The 14,725-nt window shown below is 38.0% G+C and overlaps 1 pseudogene; it reads right to left on the bottom strand.

Annotated features, from left to right (window-relative positions):
- Positions 1-10,198: 10,198 nt before the first annotated feature.
- Positions 10,199-12,315, bottom strand: LOC100458867 (adenylyl cyclase-associated protein 1-like; annotated as a pseudogene).
- Positions 12,316-14,725: the final 2,410 nt, after the last annotated feature.

The raw sequence follows: 14,725 nt of genomic DNA, 5'->3' as shown, positions 1-14,725 counted from the left end.
TTTTCTCAGGTTTGTCAAAGATCAGATAGTTGTAGATAAGCGGCGTTATTTCTGAGGGCTCTGCTCTGTTCCATTGATCTATATCTCTGTTTTGGTACCAGTACCATGCTGTTTTGGTTACCGTAGCCTTGTAGTATAGTTTGAAGTCAGGTAGCGTGATGCCTCCAGCTTTGTTCTTTTGGCTTAGGATTGACTTGGTGATGCGGGCTCTTTTTTGGTTCCATATGAACTTTAAAGTAGGTTTTTCCACTTCTGTGAAGAAAGTCATTGGTAGCTTGATGAGGATGGCATTGAATCTATAAATTACCTTGGGCAGTATGGCCATTTTCACAATATTGATTCTTCCCATCCACGAGCACGGAATGTTCTTCCATTTGTTTGTGTCCTCTTCTATTTCGTTGAGCAGTGATTTGTAGTTCTCCTTGAAGAGGTCCTTCACATCCCTTGTAAGTTGGATTCCTAGATATTTTATTCTCTTTGAAGCAATTGTGAATGGGAGTTCACTCATGATTTGGCTCTCTGTTTGTCTCTTATTGATGCATAAGAATGCTTGTGATTTTTGTACATTGATTTTGTATCCTGAGACTTTGCTGAAGTTGCTTATCAGCTTAAGGAGATTTTGGGCTGAGACGATGGGGTTTTCTAAATATACAATCATGTCATCTGCAAACAGGGACAATTTGACTTCCTCTTTTCCTAATTGAATACCCTTTATTTCTTTCTCCTGCCTGATTGCCCTGGCCAGAACTTCCAACACTATGTGGCATAGGAGTGGTGAGAGAGGGCATCCCTGTCTTATGCCTGTTTTCAAAGGGAATGCTTCCAGTTTTTGTCTATTCAGTATGATATTGGCTGTGGGTTTGTCATAAATAGCTCTTATTATTTTGAGATATGTCCCATCAATACCTAATTTATTGAGAGTTTTTAGCATGAAGGGATGTTGAATTTTGTCAGAGGCCTTTTCTGCATCTATTGAGATAATCATGTGGTTTTTGTCTTTGGTTCTGTTTATATGCTGGATTACATTGATTGATTTGCGTATATTGAACCAGCCTTGCATCCCAGGGATGAAGCCCACTTGATCATGGTGGATAAGCTTTTTGATGTGCCGCTGGATTTAGTTTGCCAGTATTTTATTGAGGATTTTTGCGTCGATGTTCATCAAGGATATTGGTCTAAAATTCTCTTCTTTTGTTGTGTCTCTTCTAGGCTTTGGTATCAGGATGATGTTGGCCTCATAAAATGAGTTAGGAAGGATTCCCTCTTTTTCTATTGATTGGAATAGTTTCAGAAGGAATGGTACCGGCTCCAAGGAGAATATTTTGAAGGTGTCTTGGCTTTAAACAGAATGGTATATCTACTAAAATATTACTAAGTGCCTCAGTATTTTTTCCTTCCTTAGTTTTGCTATAGCTTCATTTCTCTGTGCTTGTTTTCCCTCTCAATTTCAAGTGACTATACCATTTGAAGTTAGAAAATACACACTTTCCATTAAATGTTGACAATTTGGAGTTTTTTCTATTTGATGGTTCATGCGCACTTTCCTGTACAATTGTACTTTTAGAAAGTTAATTTTGAAATATGATTTATATAATCTACTTGGACTATGTAATAAAAAAGTTTATTCTATGGATTAACTACTTAGAAAATATCTTTCCCTTCTTTTGCTAGTAAACTGTAGTCTGTGATAGTAACATGGAATTGTAAAGAGTTCATATTTTCATGCTTTTCAAAACTAAAAGGATGTGATAAAGAATGTTGATTCGGCATGTTTCATATTTCCGAAAAACCTCGGGGAAAAAACAAAAAAGCCTATCTAACAATGGAGTTTATTGAATGCCTGCATATAATTTTGTTGAAATGGCATAAAACCTTTAGAAATGTTGTATGTGTAGGAAAATTTTTAATAACATTGTAAATGCTCACTATATATTTTGAGTAAAAAAGCAGTAAAAACAACTATAGAATTATTATAACACCAGTTCGTGAAAAAATACAGATAAACCTTGATATGGTTAGGCTTTGTGTCCCCACTCAAATCTCATCTTGAATTATAAATTCCGTCACCCCACAATCCCCATGAGTCAAGGGAAAGACCTAGTGGGAGGTAATTGAATCATGGAGGTGGTTCCCCCACGCTGTTCTCATGATAGTGACTGAGTTCTCACGAAATCTGATGGTTTTATAAGGGGCTCTTTCCCCTTGATTAGTGAAGAAAGTGCAAGAAGATGCCTTGCTTTCCCTTCACCTTCTGCCATGTTTGTAGGTTTCCTGAGGCCTCCCTAGCCATGCTGAACTGTAAATCATTTAAACCTCTTTCCTTTAAAATTACTCAGTCTTGGGCAGCTTTTTATAGCAGTATGAAAATGGACTAATATAAACCTTTTGGAAAATATTTAGAATTATGAGTTACTTTGCGTCTTGTGATTACTAGATTTTTTAAGTTATTTAACAGTTTTTAAATATACATATAATTACCTTAAAATAATTTTTAAGACAGGCGCAGTGGCTCACGCCTGTAATACCAGCACTTTCGGAGGCCAAGGCGGGCGGATCACTAGGTCATGAGCTTGAGACCAGCCTGACCAACATGGTGAGACCCCGTCTCTACTAAAAATACAGAAATTAAAATACAACAATTAGCTGGGCATGGTGGCGCATGCCTATAATCCCAGCTACTCAGGAGGCTGAGGCAGGAGAATTGCTTGAACCCGGGAGGCAGAGGTTGCAGTGAGCCGAGATTGTGCCACTGCACTCCAGCTTGGGGTACAGAGCAAGACTCCATCTGTAATAATAATAATAATAATAATAATAATAATAATAATAATATTTTTTAAAATCTAAAAACATTTGGAGAAATGTTTGACCGTTTCTAGCATATGAACATTCTGCCACAAGTTCCATCAAAGTAGGTCAAAACCTTATATGTAACTTTTCTGGAAAAGACCAGCAGAAGTTTTCAAATTTTCTACTCAACAGGAAATATCTGGAGAATTTGTTTAAATGAAAGATTCATAAGCTACATTCTAGATTCTGATTAAGTCAGTCTAACGTAGTTCCCAGTAAGTTGCCTTTTTAAGAAGTACCTCATATGATTCTGTTGCAGGTGGCCTCTAAAAAAAATTGGACTGGAGCTGACATTTAAATTGTGTTTTAACTTTTATAGTGATTACTTGGTACATGGTAGACCCTGCAGTATTTGGAGAAAAGGGCATTTTTAGCAGGGATATAAAGCATGCTGACCTAAGTAACTCTTCTCTGAATTTCTATAACGCACTCAGATAATTTTTAATAGCAGTCCGGGTAATACCCATCATGGAGTAGTACTAGTAGCAGCAGCACTAGTAAAATAGTCCCTACGTATCCTCAGGGGACACATCCCAAGACTCTCAGTGGATGCGGGAGACATGGATGATACCAAATCCTGTATACGCTATGTTTTTTCCTATACATACTGATACATTTTGGATTTTCACTCCTCCAAATTTCATGTTGAAATGTGATCTCCAATGTTGGAGGTGGGGCCTGATGGGAGGTATTTGGGTCATGGGGGTGGCTGTCTCATGAATGGCTTGTTGCTGTCTTGCAGGTCATGAGTGAGTTCTTGCTTGATTAGTTCCTGTGAGAACTGAATGTTAAAAAGATCCTGGCACCTCCCTCCCCTCTCCTTCTTCCTTCCTCTCTCGCCATGTGATGCTTGCTCCCCTTCTCCTTCCATCATGAATGGAAGCTTCCTGAGGTCCTCACGAGAAGTAGATGTTGGTGCCATGCTTCTTGTAAAGCCTGCAAAACTGTGAACCAAATAAACCTCTTTTCTTTATAAATTATCCAGCTTCGGTTAATCTTTTATAGCAACACAAACAGACTAACACACTTACCTACAAGAAAGCTGAATTTATAAATTAGGCATAGTGGAGGGTAACAATAACTAATAATTCAGTTATTATTAGTAAAGTATTATTAATTAAAATAAGGGTTACTTGAACACAAACACTGAGATTCTGCAATAGTCACCCTGGTAAAAAGAATGAGTGGGTAGTACATACAGTGTGGCTATGCTGGACAAAGGGGTGATTCACAAACCAGGCAGAATGGAGTGGGGAGATGAGAGATCTTATCATGCTACTCAGAAGAGCATGCAATTTGAAACTGAGGAATTGTTTATTTCTGAAATTTTCCACTTAATATTTTCTGGCAGTAGTAGACTTCAGGTAACCGAAACACCAGAAAGTGAAAGCGTGGATAAAGGGGAACCACTGTAATGTCAGCTGCTTGTACTTCTATAGCATTTGCTCTGGGAAAGGTACTGCTCTGAGCCACCAGTAAAGAGCCATCTCCGTTAAAATAACAGAAAAGAATAACGCACGGTAGTTTTATGCTCTGCTCTCTTTCTGCTTGAGAAACAAAAAAAACTAGAAATGGCTGAAGAAGTCTCTGGAGAGATTTATGGGACACATCCTTGAGAGCATCCTGATTAAATTAGGATATGGAGGGATAAGTTACTGGAGCAGTTTTTGACACAGATGAACACAATATATCCTCGGGTTTTTTTGTCCTTTCATTCCTAAAAATATAACAACTAGCAATAAGAAATGAATTGGGTTCTGAGGTATTCTCTACACCTCCTGAAAGTACTAGTATTAGCTCAATTCCTCAGTTTGTGGATTATCCAGAGCCCTTACTCGTTTTTCTTCTGCCCTGTGAGAAAATGGTCTTTGGCCATTTTATTCACTGTATTTTTCCTGAAAGGCAAGTAAGGGGTGGACACCACCAAGGCAACTGCCATCTGCCCTATGTCCTGATCTCAGATTCTTTCTCTCTCTCTCTTCTTTCTTCTTTCCTCTGTCCCCTTAAATGTAGCACATTTACTAAATTAAAGCCAGATACCAATACGATTAAAGCTTTCTGCTGAGGAGTGAAAGTTAGGTTGTGTGGGACAAAGCCAGCCTAGCAGCTGTGACTGGATATTAGACAATTCAGCCTAGAGCAAGAAGTTTCAAGTTATTCCTCTTATTATTAACATGAAAATTGGCTTGACATTTAATTTACATTTCTTCTTCTAGCTAAAAGAGGTAAGGGGAGAGTTGTCTCCCAATACAAATGGACTCCCTTGCTCTCTTCCGGGAGGATACACACTCACACAGTTTTTATTCGTCTGCTGATGGAATGAACATGGACACACTGAATGTAACAACAAAGGAACTTAATAGATCTGTACTGAACTGAGCCTCATTCTGCAGGTGTTTAACTCATGGGTTGTCAATCTGCTTCTTCTCCTGAAAACTACGGTTCTTCCCTCTGGCTTCGAATATACAACTTTTCAGGAATGAGGGGCTTTTCTCTTCTTCCAACTATCTGATGCTTTTTTGACCAACAGTTTCTTTATACAAGCTTTGAATTAAAGACCAGGAAATGTTTATCTTAAATTTCTGCCATTTCCATTTCAAGTAGTTCAAGTACTGACATATATTATTCATAGGTTTACCACAATGTTGGCAAAGGAAGAATAGTACCACAGATATTCTAGGTTTCTTAGAAACTCTTCGATAACTTTTCTCTATCCAAGTAATTAAAATCGTGTGTTAATATTATATAAAACAGCCAAGCAACAGCTTTGTGAAAATGAGCACATAATTTTTAGTTCTGGCAGGACAAGGGGATCTTGGTTGACTTTTTTTTGGAATAGAATCAACATTTTGAATTTTATCCCAATGAGTTCTAGTATCTACTATTTACCAAGCCCATTGAATATAACACATACCCTTTAAAAAAAAGTGAAATTTAAACGTTAATATTCACATTTTCAGCATGTTTTCAGCTGCATGTGCTGGGAGTTAGGCTAGAGATGGGATAATAGGCCAAAGAAACATTGCCACATGCCACATGCCACGTGAGGTTTGTGTTTTATAGTGGAGGCAGCCTGCTCAGCACTCTGTGATATTTAGCCAGCACTCACCTACTAATCCTTGAAAGACTGTTTTCCTTAAATACCTGTGACTGCCTGCTCATGTAGTTCTGGTGTGGAGGCACACTTGGCCCTTGTTAGGGCAAGCAGAAAGTGTCAGAGGGTTAGTGATTCCGGGGGCAGCCTTTTACCAATGATGTGTGATGATGTGGTGGATACAGAACACATTTCTGCTCTTGGAAGGGGTAACAGTGAGGTATTGTTTTACACTGTTTCCCTGACTTATCAGAGGAATTGTATTTTAGTTGCCTTCAATTAAATCTGTTCAGTAAAGCACCCTTTACAGATTTCTTCCCTTCCTTTTTATACTTTCTTATTCCCCTGACCATGCTTCCTAGACTCCCTTTTCAAATAAAGTATTTTACTAAAATTCTTGCTTGATTGGGGTTGTATATCTGGACCTCAGGTCTTGCTATTTAGTGGAATTTCTCGCTTTTCCCCCACATCATTTCACATCCTCTCCATCTTCAGGTAGTCTCTCTAGCAGGAGAGACAGGATTCATCCACGGTAGTTCAGAGTTCCCCAGAATGCAAATGTAGAAGCTGCCACTTCTTCTTAAGGAGAAGGACTGGAACTGGAAGAGTGTCACTCCTACCACATTCTGTTAGTTAAAACAATCCAAAGAACCTGCTCAGGCTTAAGGAGAGAGGATGACACAAGGGCATGGATACCGAAAGGCGAGATTCTCTGGGGCTACCAATGTGATGAACTACCCATCGTGGGAGTGTGAAGAATACATCCCCTCAAGTCAACAGCAAAAGAAAGAGGTAGGAGGAAATTCTAATACTTAGCAAATGATTTAACTCACTCTTTCATCATGCACTGACAGGCAGATATTAAAAATAGACCTAAGATAATTAACTACATTTTTCTAGTTCTTTCTTCAATTTCTTTATAAGAAATTGTAGAATATCTCACATCTGCATCATACTAGGCACTTGCCCTCATTGAGTACAAGCAATGCAGTTTTATTTTGTTTTTGCTTGGCATAATCCCTATAGCAAGAACACCTTTGAACATGCTTCTTGCCTGGAGACCGTTTAGCTTTTTGATTCATCGTCATCTTCTACTTCTCATAGTCCATATCAGTGTCAATTTCTTTAGGAGCACCTTCTCTGATCTTCCAGATTCAGCTCTTCATGTTTCTTCTTTGTAACCTTCAGCAGAATCCCATTTTACTTTTGTTTCTGTTTTCCCACTAGTTCTAAACTCCATGACAGCAGTGACCTTTGTTTCTTTTGATTCACAATTGCCTAGACCCTAGCATAGTACTTGTCACGCAGTTGGCATTCAATACATATTTACCAGATGAGTAAGTGGTAAGTGAAATAAACAGTAATGGTGGTTCCCACTAGTTACATGTTCTATTTCTTTGTGGTTATTCTCTAGGAAAACACCTTTAAAAATTTATCCTTTCTCCATTGTCATTTATGCAGCAACACACAATCACAACTAAATAGCCAGGAAGTGTAAAAAAACCCCAAATCCTGTTGTTCTCAAACCACAACTTTCAAAGCTTCTCTGAGAGTCCCTTTGTTTCCTTTTCTCTTGTGAACTTTATTCCTTGAATTCAGGGCTTAATGCCACTTATCTCAAAATCTCATATGTTTTAGTTAGATTCTAAATTTTTTTTATTCATTGAATGTATATATTTAAATAAATCATAGTTGATAACTAAAAATTACAATAGAAATGACTCAAGATGTTTCTGCATTAACCATGAAAATTAATAAATTTACATCCAATTATTCCTATAGAATAGATACTTGAAAACGTAATTACAAGTATAATTACACTTATACTTGTATAAATTAGCCTGTGAAACAGTCTGGAATTTAATCTTTCAAACTAATTTTTACTCGTGAGTTGTTCTTCGCCAATAATCCTATTTTGATTTGTTTAACTTGCTCAGTCTATGGCTTTACAATATTAGGTAGAGCAGTGAAAGATATCAGTATAATTTTTTATAGGATTACTTTATGTAAAATACGTGCTACCATCATATATGTGCATTGTGTGTGTGTGTGTGTGTGTGTGTGTGTCAACTGATTACATTAAAAATTAAAAAGTCAAAGTGGCCCCAAGTTAGGTTACATATAAATTGATATGTATTATACATACGATTCCACATACAATTTTCTAAATACAGCACAAATTAAAGTGCCTTCTAGCACTTTATTGCAAAAATACCAATTGAGGATGGCATATTTTAGATAAAATATACGTGGCCAATATTTACACAATTTTCAATTGATAGGCTCCCCTAACAAATCTCCTCTCAGTATTTGCCAGAGAATATAAATTTTTTCTCAAGAATGAATATTGCCTGTCTTATAAATGCTGTGGCTTGCACAAAATCTTGCAAATCCAACAAAGTTATAGTTCTTAGGAGACATAAAATTTGTCATTCCAATCCTGGAACTGTATATGCTTAACCTTTTGCAATGGGTCTTACATCGTTGAGAGAAGAGAGCTCACTCAAGAGCACACTTACATTTTAGAGGGCGGCAGTACCCTTCCCATGTTGTCATAATGAATTGCATGTCTGAAGGCTTAGAAGAAGTTAACTGGCATAATTATCTATCCAAGAGGCAGATATGTTGTTGGCATAATTAAACAACTGCTAATGACATGGAAAAAGGGTAGACACCCAGCAGTAGCAGGCAATATTTTAGAAGCAATATCACCTTTTTTCTTTGTCTTCTTTTTTCATTATTCACTTGAGTACAGCACAAGACTCACAGCATAAACAAAAGTGAAAAACATTGTACAGTCTTCCTCTTTGTTTACAAAGGGGAATTTCTGAATTTTTAAGATAACAAGTATGTATAATAATTTTCAAACATCTCTTTTTTGTTTTATTAAACCATCTGTCTGTTCAGAATTCAGAAGAATTCTAATATTTTTCAATATGGTTTAAAATTCACATGTGACATTTTAATTGAAGGAACCAAAAATACTTCCCAAACCATTGGCAGGATTGGGGACAGTGTTTAAAATTATTTAAAACATTTTCTTCCATGCCATCTGTTGATTTTATTTCCTTTAAATATCAATTTCTCTGCTTAGTACTACTTGAAAACTAGTATTGGTTTTTTCAAGTATAGGAAACCCAGCTGGAGGTGACCAACTCTAACTAGAGAGCAGTATACTGCTTAGTATCTTTTCATTTATCGCCCTTGTCATTATTCATATGTAATTCCTTCATATAAAATGTTTTTCCTTAAAATACCAAATTCTAGCTCCAGTCTATATCAAATTATGCATATTTGAAAATTTTCATGTTAATTAAAGTTTCAAAAGCTTCAGTGTACTACCGTCTCTTACATAAAGATTTTGGAATCCAAACTTCAAATCACAATGACTCATATAGTCTTGTGCAAAGATTGAATCATTCTGTTACACAAATTCAGTTTTGAGCTAGAATTAAGTAAAACAGCTGTTAAATATTTAAATGTTACTGTGATAGCATTTCACATATTTATTTGCAGCTTGAGGATGTATTGCTAGATCGATAAGCATAGCTAACAAATTGGCCTTGCAGTTTAAAATCAGTGATTCTGCATATTGCTTGTCTGAGCCAGAGCACCCCACTTACAACCTTAACAGGAAAGTATGGTCAAGCTAAAGTTACCTTCCAGATTGGTTAAATGAACACTATATAAAAAGCAATGTACAGGACACTTTCATGAATGATAAGCTATATTGCATTACTATTTTCTTGAGCTCAACTTCCTGGGATTTCTCTTAATTTTCTTTTTTTTTCAAGTTTGGAATTAACTTTATTCTATTTTCTGTATAACTTTAAGTACATCAAGGTTTATTTCCACAGGTCTCAGGAAATGGGTAGAAATCACAGGACAATCTGTCTTCCCACCAAAAAATGTTGCATATTTTGGTAAGTGTTTGTCCTAGAGGGGAAAAATGGAAATTGACATTAGCAGCGCTGTGCAAGATTCTTACATAAGTCAAGACCTAAAACCAGCCTGCAGTGGAGGTGTTAGTCCTCTGTTCAGGTGCTTGGACAGAAGCCATAAGCTGATGAGCATGACAGGGAAAAGGAGGCAGTGAAGACAGATGACAGGCACCTGGCAGGGAACGAGGATTCAGGAATGCCAGACTCCTTGAAATGGGGTGTGTGTGTGTGTGTGTGTGTGTGTATGTGTGTGTGTGCTTTTTTTTTTTTCCTTTTAAAGTCATCTCTGTAGGAAGGTGCTGGGCAGGGATCCCAGAGAAAGAAAGAAAGGGTCCAAGACTCCATTAACTTCCCTTGATGAAGGGCACTGCTACAGCAGCTAGTACCAGAGACTCTCCTATCTCATGGTTGAGGCAGACCCAGGATAGAATAGAGAATAAAAGGAATGCTTATAGGAAACAATTTTGCATGCAATGCTAGATGGCCAAGCCTCAGGCTTTGGTCCAGTGCAACCCTTGCCTCGCTTGTCAACAGTGAAAAATTAGTTTGGTTAGCAGAACCATCTGGAAACATACCAGCTTCTGCTACCTTCATGCTGATTGTTAAAAAAAGATTAACCAGTGTGAACATTCTGATCTGTTAATTCCTGGGACTGCTTTCTTTCCAATGGACTGTTTGTTTATTGGTAGAGTAACCCCCAAAAGCTCAAAGCTAAAATGCATCATCAGTCCTAGTCGGCAGTTCCATAAGAACGGACTGGCGGTGTGGTTGAGCTGATATGGAAAAGCTGCACCTTCCTGCAGAAGATCAATTGACTTGCTATCCCACCGCAAATTTCAGCCTGAGGTATATTTCAGTGAAGGCAGGTCGCTGTGCTTCTCAGAGCAGAGAAGAAGTTTTAAGAGCAGAAAGGTAGAGGAAATCTCGAAAAGAACCATCTTGATACAGATTTATCCCACGGTGTGAAGGGAGGGCAAAGAACCCAGAGGCACTTCGCCTATCCAGCAATTTCTGTCACTCTGGTGACCAACTTCTGCCCATGCCCTAGGGTCTGGAACTGCTCAGGAACTGGGAATTCATTAAAGTCACCGCCTTCTGTAGGAATGAGGGCGTTCATCTTGGAAGATTTGGCACTGACTATTTCACAATCCAGGGAATTCTTGCTCAGGTAAGCATGGCAGCCATCTGTTTTGTTGATGGATGTGGTTGGCACTTTACCCATTACCTGAACTTTGACATCCTTACTGCTGATTATCTCCACAATGCTCACCGCGTCATCAAATACAGACCAAGCTTCTTACAGTTAGCTACTGTAATGGCGTTCATTTTGCCCTTGATTTGCAATGTCGTGTGGACACACTTGTATATGTAAGCCATTTGTTTCAGCTCTGTGTCCTCAATCACCAGGTTGGAAACATTTTCCTGATTTTCCACTCTCCACTTCTTGCCCTCCAGTTCAAGTACAGCTGGCTCCTTCTTTGTGGCTGGTTTGGAGGATGGGCTGGTTTGGGGTTTAGGTGCAGAGAATGGCTTGGGGCCACTGCGTACTGGACCACTCTGAGCCTTCAGGGCAGGGTTCTTGTGAGTCTTCATGTCATCAGATACATGATTCAGGGCATGTGTGATGCTCTCCCCCTGATTAATCTGCGCAAACAGTGCTGAGCGGGAAGTGGACTCATCTGAGCCTGAACTGGTAGACACTAGGGGAGGAGGGGGCCTGGTGGAGGGGGAGGAGGACCTGATCCCTCAGAGGGTCCAGATGGCAGAGTCCACTCAGTTCTTTTGCCACAGCCCCATTTTGCTCCAGGCAGTCCGGTGGTATGGAACTCCTTAATGTGAGCCTGCAGCTCTGTCCATATACTTAAATAAGCTTTGACCCATCTACATGCTTCTTATCCACATCTTTGTACTCTTTGAGGACTCAGTTTGTATAAAACATGGCAGCATCATTCATTTATTTCACATAAGGGCCAGGCTTGGGAGCCATAGCCACCCAGCCCAGGGCCTGGATACTTTCACTGACAGCTGACAGGTGATTAAACAACTTGTTGCCTCGGTTCTTCTCCCGAAAGGTTATCACTTCTTTGATCTGCTCTGAGGTGGGTGCCAACAAATTGGAAAGCTTATTATCTGCTGGCTGTTGACACTGAGAAGCTGTAACCAACAGAGCTCGCTCCAACTTCAAACCTGTGTGGACCATCTCCGCATATTTCTGCACGTCTCCCTCAGTCTCTTTACTGATCTTCAAGTACTCTGCCACAGGACCAGCAAACAGCGAGTCAAATGCCTGCACATATGGAGCTGTCTCCACACCCACGGTGCATGTCAGAGGTATGGGATACTGCCTCCAGGCGGCCCACTGCCCTCTCCAGTCTTTCTACCAGATTTTGCATGTCAGCCATAATGGACCACCTCAGAGTTCTGACTCACCGCCGGACTACCCTTAATTTTCTTCAGATTGTATTGGAGTAGAATCCCAAGATGGATAAATAAATTCAAATCACAAATAGTCATGAGAAAAACAGCTTGCAAACTTCAAAGAAAATAGATAGAGATGTGAATTCTAAAGTAGCAATTATGTCTTTAAGGTTTAAGGATTTCTAAAGCCTTAAAATGGTTCAAATCAATCTATGGAACTGACTTTAGAATTGGAACTATTCTAGAAATGGAAGCTTGGCTATTATGCGTGTTCTCGGACATGGACATCAACAGTCTCACAAGTCAACACAGCAACATATACATCTTTGTTCAATTGTTCTGTCATCTTCTTACTCAAGTTTTGGAATATACACATCCACAAACAAATACAATTTAATGAGTAATAACTATAAATGGGACCTACTTTACTTGATGCACTTATTGTTTTAAATATAGGTTTATGCAGAAAAAATAACACATAGAAAGAATGTATGCTATTTAAAATTTTATTATGTTTGACCAAAATGTAGATTGACAGCTATTTAAGGTAAGTTTGCCAGATGAAATACTGGACACTCAGTTAAATGTAAATTTAAGATAAATAAAAGTATATTACATGTTTATTGCAATTGTTTAGTTTATTTATTTATACTAAATGTTGTTTATGGTTGATCTGAAATTCATATTCAATTGGACATACTGCATTTTTATTTGCTCAACCTGGCTATTCTAAGGTTTTATTTAGTGGTAACATTTTAAACTTATAAATAGCATGTAAGTACCATACAACTTTACATTCCCTTTTGAAAGAAAATCTTACCCTATAATGTATAGGATTTTTAATGTAATCCCATTAATAAGAAAATGTTCTGACCAATCAACTGCAGATATATGAGAAACCTAGCAGATTGTAGCAGTTTTACTAATTATGGAAAAAAGATTGGCACTTCGGCAAACCTTAAATAATAAAGTTGCATTTTGAGATGGTGGTCACAGTTTCTAAATGCTAGTTTGTCCGATGTGAACAAATGATCGCTAAGATTCTGGAGTGAGTGAGTCTCCTCCCATGTTTTTCTCCCTCCCTTTTTTTCCTTCATTCCTCCCTCTCTCCTCTTTTCCTTCCTTCTTTCCTTCCTCTTTGTTCTCTCACTGTAATAGCCTCAAAGATAGCCCCCAATGCCCTGTTTTTTTGGTTATGCGTGTTTGAACAGGTTTCTCTCAAATTGTACTAGGATTGATTTGACCAGTAGAATACAGCAATAGTAAGGGTATATTTCTTCCAAGGCAAGGTCTTGAAAGGCCTTGTGGCTTCTGCCTCATTCTCTTTCATCACTAGTTCTGAGGGAATCCAGCTGCTATGTCGTGAGAGGTTCACATAGTTGGGAACCGAGGTCTCCTCCCATTAGCCAGTGAGAAATTGAAGTCTTCTACTCATAGCCATATGAATAAGCTATCGTCGAAACAGTGAAGTCTAGAGATAACTGCAGTCCTGTCTGACATCTTGGCTACAACCTCATCAAAGACCTTGAGCCAGAGTCACCCACCTAAGGCAATCTGAGGTGGCCAACTCTCACAAATTGTGTGAGATAATAAATATTTGCTGCTTTAAGCCACTGAGTTTTGCAGTAATTTTCTATGTGGCAAAATATAACTAATATACTTAAAATATGCTACAAAAATAGACTTTTGGGAGAAAATAATAAAATATTCTATGCTAATGTCTTCATTTTCTCTAAATACCCTTGAGACCATAAAACACTAGAGCAGAATATACACTGTCTATACAAAATCTAGACCACTTCTCTAGTCTTATCTAAGCAAAAGTCCAACTTTGGACTTTTTATTAATTGTGTTATAAAGTTGTAAACATACAACTTTGTAGGAGACCAAATGCCATACAGCACAAATGACACACTCAACTTTGATGATTACCATTTTGCCACACAACTCATTCCCTTTTCTTACAGGTGGGATTCTAATGATGATTCTAAGCAACAGCCTCTAACACTTGTGCCTAGGAGTCATTCTCTTATTTCTTATACAGATCAATGTATCTAATTTTTGACCTTTCAATGTCCTAAAATGTCAAAAACTAATGTAGTTCCTATAAAATGAATACATTTAAATCCCCCCAGCATTAAGATAGCAAAAAATTTATGAACACATTTACATGGTCTTGATATTTAAGACAAAAGCAGAAAACAAATAAAACTTCTTTATTTGGTACCAGATTAGCGTAACATAACACCCTCCTTCTTTATTTTTTTATTTGTCATTTTGGTGTCACGAAATACTAATTTGGCATCAACAGCATTTCTTTCCATTTAGTGATATTTTCTCATGCAAAGGATCATTTTCTCAGATTAATGTTTCTGCTTGTTTTTATGAAAGATCATTTTGGGACCACTTAATCACATTATTTTGC

The sequence above is a fragment of the Pongo abelii genome, chromosome 2, assembly GCF_028885655.2.
Source record: "Pongo abelii isolate AG06213 chromosome 2, NHGRI_mPonAbe1-v2.0_pri, whole genome shotgun sequence".
Taxonomy (NCBI): Eukaryota; Metazoa; Chordata; class Mammalia; order Primates; family Hominidae; genus Pongo; species Pongo abelii.
This window is presented reverse-complemented; position numbering and strand designations above follow the sequence as displayed.